The sequence below is a fragment of the Squalius cephalus genome, assembly GCF_949319135.1.
Source record: "Squalius cephalus genome assembly, chromosome: 5".
Lineage (NCBI taxonomy): Eukaryota > Metazoa > Chordata > Actinopteri > Cypriniformes > Leuciscidae > Squalius > Squalius cephalus.
This window is the reverse complement of record NC_137126.1, coordinates 7,409,909-7,416,475: the sequence shown is the minus strand read 5'-3', so window position 1 is coordinate 7,416,475 and position 6,567 is coordinate 7,409,909. Positions and strand designations below refer to the sequence as shown.

The 6,567-nt window shown below is 34.7% G+C and overlaps 1 long non-coding RNA gene across 1 annotated transcript; it reads right to left on the bottom strand.

Moving 5' to 3' along the window:
- Window positions 1–2,103: 2,103 nt before the first annotated feature.
- Window positions 2,104–4,373, bottom strand: LOC307158516. Its single transcript, XR_013821241.1, has 3 exons — window positions 4,311–4,373; window positions 4,143–4,217; window positions 2,104–3,138 (listed from the first exon to the last, which is right to left on the bottom strand). It is a non-coding gene; the product is annotated as an uncharacterized lncRNA (long non-coding RNA).
- Between the last annotated feature and the right edge of the window lie 2,194 nt (window positions 4,374–6,567).

Here is a 6,567-nt window from a genome sequence, read left to right as displayed (position 1 = left end):
AATGGCCACAGGTGATTTTTTTTTTCCAGCCGATTATTAGATAAAAGCCTAATTTACATAATGAACAAACGAGGTCTTTTGGTAGTGAGGTGACCGCAGCGACTGCACTACCTGTTCAGATAATCAGTGGTCCAAATGGTAATAAACACTTATTTTTTGTAAGAAGATGATTCAAGAAGCTGTCCTGCTCCGGTGCTCACATCTGATACAAACATTTCCCTCGAGAAACGTAAAACCATGAAGCGTGACCAATTATTGTCCGTGATGACCAAGCGTTTTCATTTTAACTCGTTTCCCAAAATCAACCCAAAAGGTCCCCTATAGTGTTTAATTTAACTAGACACATAAAACAAAAAAGGTCTCTTACGCTTATTTTACTTATTTCCCCAAGGTTTCTCTATATGGGGAGGCTGCATAAACTATAAATATGCTCAAGTGCGCCACATGCGGGTTTCTGAAGAAATACAGACAGCGGGTTCAAACCACAGTCTATGGTTCAAACACGAATCACGATTTCTCACTTTTTCACTACACAATAACGATAAACTAAACATTGATTATAATATACACAACAGTTCAATAAACTAGAAGTGGGTATTAAGCGACTTACCTTTTAGATGTGATCTAAAGCCAAGCCTTACCTTAAGATATGGTCCGTTTTTTCTATTTCGCCGACTAAAATAGCATGCAAATTCACTGCAGAGTGTTTGCGCGTGTCTGAGGAACGCAGAGCTGTTTCGCTCTTATGAGATAAATCGGGGTTTTGAATGTTTCAGCACGTGCTTCTCAAACGGAAGCTGGACCAGTGTTGTTGAGGCTTTAAGCGGGACCCTGCTTATTGTGGACTGATGAGCTCAAGTCATCACCGGAGCACTGACGCATTTTTACAGTCACCAAAAATATTATTATTAGCCAGCTTTAGTTTCTGCAGTTAAGAGTATTGATTTGTAGAGTGGGAGGAGCTATAACAAAATGTTGTTATACATACTCCCACTCTACAAATCTTTTTGTTAGGGGAGAGCTATGGAATTAATTTTGATCCAATAATAATGAACGTAACTTTTCAAGAAACTAATTAAAATATAAATTGAAACTGAATAAAATATCTTTGAAACTGAAAAAGAATAAATCGCAGGCAATTTTTTTGACTTTGTTTTTAATACACTGCATGTTTTGCTAACTATTTCTCATATTTCGTTCGCTGATCTGAACTTACAAATGCGCTTCCAGAGATTTCATTTACGCTTCTGAAGTTTTCGTTTACGCTCCCAGAGTTTTCGTTTGCTGTTCTGACACATTTCTCTCGTGGGGGCGGGGCTAGTAGCAGTGTGTTCTCATTGGCTACTGAGGTTTTTATTGACAGCTTCTTCACCTGGAAGTGAAGACGTCAGTGCTGTGTTTATGTGTGGATTTGAGCGTCTGTAAGCGCAGCTTTCTATTTCATTTTAATGATATTAAGTTAGGTTTGTTTTTTAATTTTATCTGTATTTACCTGCTGCTACTACTTTGTCGACAGAAGCTTTTAGGAGCACAAGAGATCTATTCAGTCTATTCAGGTGTAATTGTACATTAAAGTACTGTATATAATACTTAAAATATTGTATAGTGTCCAATGTTTTCGGAGAATATTTGTTTATTCCTGATGATTCTTTTGCATGTTAGGCTCTGATTAGGTTCAGCTGTTACAATTTAAAGAGAATACTAGCAAACGTGTGTGATATATTCAGCCGTCAAGAAAGTCAAACCTCAACCAGGTAATCAAGGTTGGCACCATGGCCATCATACTACTCATTGTTAGCATGATATACATTTACACCATCAAAATGAATTATCACTTAAATAAGAGGAATTTAAACAATATGAAAATTACAATCGTGGCCTGCTGTCAGATGATACAAACCTCAAAGGGCACTTCATTACATATGTCACACAAAGAATGTTCTTGTTGCCATTTTTTTTTTAACTGATAATTGTATTTAGTTATTTCATTTAATTAATACTACCTTCTAAGATTTAAAATTGTAAATATATTTTAACAATCATCAACCATTTCAATTGTGACTTATACAACCAGTTATATTAATGTAATTGAAAATATGAATTAAATTAAATTTACATTCTTTATTGTCACTAAAGCATATACACAAGTATCGAAGTGAAGGTCTTGGATGCAATTATGTTGTGACAGGAAAGACCAGAATTCACAAAACATTAACTGCATAATATACATAATGCACAGTATTCTCATATACATTACTATACAAAATGAAAAATTACAAATACAGAATACATTTTAAAAATTCATATACATTTTAAATGTTGCAATGATTCTTTGAGCAGTTCCTGTTGCAGTTCAAGTAACAAAGCAGTGACTGGACACAAGCAGTACAAGGATAGTCCACCCAAAAAATTAAAATTCTCTCATCATTTACTCCTTCATGCTATCCCAGATGTATATGACTTTCTTCTTCACATAAACATAGACAAAGATTTTTAAGGAAATAATCCATCTCTGTGAGTCCATAATACAAGTGGATTGTAACCCATGTACGTAAGACAGTTGGTCGGAAGTGATTTTTAATAGTTAAAACAGTTTACATTATTAGTATTTCTTTTATCTAGCCTATTGTTTCACTTCAGAAGGCATTGATTCATTCAGAGGTCGCATGGATTACCGTCACACTCACTGTGCGCGGTTTTTAAAGCGTATTTAGGACTCGCAGAGATGGATTACTTTCCTTATAATCTTAATTCGTGTGTTTATCTGTAGAAAGAAAGTAGAATGCATCTGGGACAACATGAGGGTGAGTAAAATACGTGAGAATTGTATTTTTGGGTGAACTATGCCCTTAACATTCATATGCTGTTGGTATGCTAATCCAAGATCAGCATAGACTAATAAGAATAAAGTGCAACCTCTTGTGAACTGTGTTTGTTTTAATCTAGAGGAAATTAAAATGTTTGCTAGTTTATATTAAAATAAAATAAATCAGGTGTCTGAAGATCAAGATCCCAGTCATTCAAAGGTGATGTGTCTGAACAAAGTAAGATTATTGTCTGATAGGGACATCTCTGGTACTATCACTCCATCCTCTGTGTCAGCATCAGAATTTTGTTTATGGAAAAGTTGCTCCACTCCTGGAAAATGAGAGAGGAAATGTATTATAATCTAACAATACAAACTACTTTGAACCCCCACATACAGTAACAAGTTGCAGATTTACAATATTTTTTCCAAACAAATTATATAAATGTTTTAACTAAGGGATTTTACAGTACTAGCTTAAATATTTACCTCGGGAGTCATGAAGCATTTATCATATGTAATACTGTTGTGTAACCAGTAGATGGCTGTATACCCCTATAAACATATATCCATGGCTGTGTATTCCCCAGTTGCTGGATGTTTTCAGTCATAATTACTTGCATGTATTAAGGTTTTAATTTGGACATATATTTATTATTAAAGACTATTAAAGATTAAACATTTTTCTCAGAAATGTTCATTTGAAGTGCAATTTTTGGCATTATTATTAGTCAAATATGGACACAGAAAAAGCATTTACTCATACTAGCTACATATAATAGCTTTATCTATCAGTCATCTTTATCACACAAAAGTAATCAGATAATCAAATAATTAAATAATTTTCAAGATACTTCAAAATAATAGAGTGTTTATTATTATGAACAGAGACGTGTTCTGTGGTCAAGTCGTTTCTCTCCTCTTTCAAAAACTCTGCATCGCAAATTAATCAGCAATTGAGAAATTCAGGTTAGCTTTATTGGCATGGTAAAAAAAAAGGCTTTACATTGCCAAAGTTGAATCAGTCAGTGACTGACAGCGCTCTGGTCCAATGGCATCATTGACTGATACAGTACTTTTTGTACTGTAGGCTACAGTACATATACTGTACAGTACTCTAGCACAATGTTGTTTGGGGTGGCTGGGGGGAAATATGATATAATCGAAGACTGTAACCGAATGTAGATAAACAAGTCATGTAATGATTGGGCTAAGTTAAATCAAGACAACACAGCTGTATAATGTTATGGGCTCTCACCTGAAAAAAGCCAGTACTGTATTATAAATAGTATTAGTAGGCTATAGTATTGATTAAAAATAAATAAATCTGACTTACCACGAGTAGGCTATCCAGTATCCTGATAGCGACGATGGCTAATGATAATGATATCATTCGTCTGTACTATTCCTTCTATAAAAAATCATCTCAACAATATAGTGTAGCAGCAAAAAAATACAGATATAAACTTAATATCATTAAAATGAAATAGAAAGCTGCGCTTACAGACGCTCACATCCACACATAACCACAGCACTGACGTCTTCACTTCCAGGTGAAGAAGCTGTCGATCAAAAACTCAGTAAGCACACTGCTACTAGCCCCGCCCCCACGAGAGAAATGTGTCAGAACAGCAAACGAAAACTCTGGGAGCGTAAACGAAAACTTCAGAAGCGTAAATGAAATCTCTGGAAGCGCATTTGTAAGTTCAGATCAGCGAACGAAATATGAGAAATAGTAAGCAAAACATGCAGTGTATTAAAAACGAAGTAAAAAAATTTGCCTGCGATTTATTCTTTTTCAGTTTCAAAGATATTTTATTCAGTTTCAATTTATATTTTAATTAGTTTCTTGAAAAGTTACGTTCATTATTATTGGATCAAAATTAATTCCATAGGGCGAAAGTACCATTTTTCAGAAAAACATAATTTGAAAAGATGATGTTTTAGACAGAGATATATTTTTGCTGTGGTCAGTCACTCACAAGTGTGGTCTATCAATACCAGGTGGTATTTTGTAAAAATGTAAAAGGACTTCAGTATAATTTCACTTTGAACTTAAGACTGCTATGACAATGTATGACAATTAACAATGTTAACCCCCTTGATATATTGTAAGCTAAATTAAACACATTCATGACCTAAATAAATCACAAGTTTTATTCATTTTTATGTCTCAAATTTTCACAATGTGCAGAGAGTGATTCAATCCAACAAAATCGTCAATGTTCTCAATGCATCACCTCTAAACAGCGAGACTAAAAACAAGTTGTTTGTGATATGAATATTTGATATATTCATATGACTATATGACTAGTTTTCTGAGCTATTATTTTTGTTCCATCTGTATGAGATGACCATGCACTGCTTGAGCGATGACACAGACACGAGTATTTTCACATTGTTGCTTTACTGTTCAGTTCACCCTGTGTACAGGCAACACTCAGTGTTTACTGCGCATGTGCAACACAACAGAGGATCAATATGTGTGTCTTAAGAAGAAAAACATGCAACACTTAGAATGCAATTCACAACCATTTTAACCGGTTCCCCTTGTCAAACAATCAAACTTCAATACTAATTTTAGATTAAGTTACTGTATTAAAGGTTATTCCATCTTTTGCTTATTTACAAATTATGGAAGTGAACTTTGCTCACTTAGACCCCTTCGGGCAATGATTTTTCTTATGTTTCTGCAGACTAGATAAATGACTGTAACTCTTCCCCCATGAAGAGCACTGGTACGGCTTCTCTCCAGTATGAATTCTCTCGTGATCTTTCATGTGTCCTGACAGAGAAACTCTTTCCACAGTGTGAGCACTTGTACGGTTTCTCTCCAGTATGAATTCTCTCATGTGATTTTAAGTTGCTGGATGAAGTGAAGGTCTTCCCATAGTCAAAGCACATATAAGGTCTCACACCAGTATACGCTCATGCTCTTTTAAATGTTCCAGTTGTGAACAACTCTTTCCACAAAAAGAACTAAAGTGAGGCTTCACACCAGTTTTAAGGTGTGTTCTTAAGCTTGATTCAAAAACAAATGTTTTATCACACTGATCACAGCTGAATGATCTCAATCCAGAGTGAGAGATGAACTTTGAGATTACTTTTAGATGTGAAACTCTTTCCACACTGAGTGCATGCGTGAACGGTTTTTCTCCAGTGTGAATTCTCATGTGATCATTTAGGTTTCCTTTGCGAATGAAACTCTTTCCACACTGAGTGCATATAAGGCCTTTCTCCAGTGTGAATCATCACGTGTCTGTTCAGGTCTGGTTTCCGTATGAAACTCTTTCCACACTCAAAGCAGGTTAAAGATCCTTCGACTCCAGATTTTCCAGCTTGTTTCTGTGTGAAATTCTCTTCGGTCTTTGAAACGACTGTGTTTCCATCTTCATTTGTGAAATAATGAAGTTTTTGAAACTGATGCAGTTTGTCTTAAATAAACAAAGTTAAAATGAACAAATTAAATTCGCATAATTCAATAAAAGGATAAATGAGAAACAAAAATAGTGTTCATAATCTCAATTTAGCACAAATCAAGTTTACCACAGAGTCTACAAGTATCTAGATTTAGATGTATTGTCATATGTCAGTTTTCATCTTAATGTTCCTCATCAGTTTCCCAAATGATATGATTAACCTTCCAAGGTATTTTTACGGTAACATACTGTTAAAAAAATTAATTAATTAAAAAAGAGGAGAACTGTAAATTAACAGTAAAGGGCTGTAAATTAACAGTACATTGCTGGCAACCACAGCTG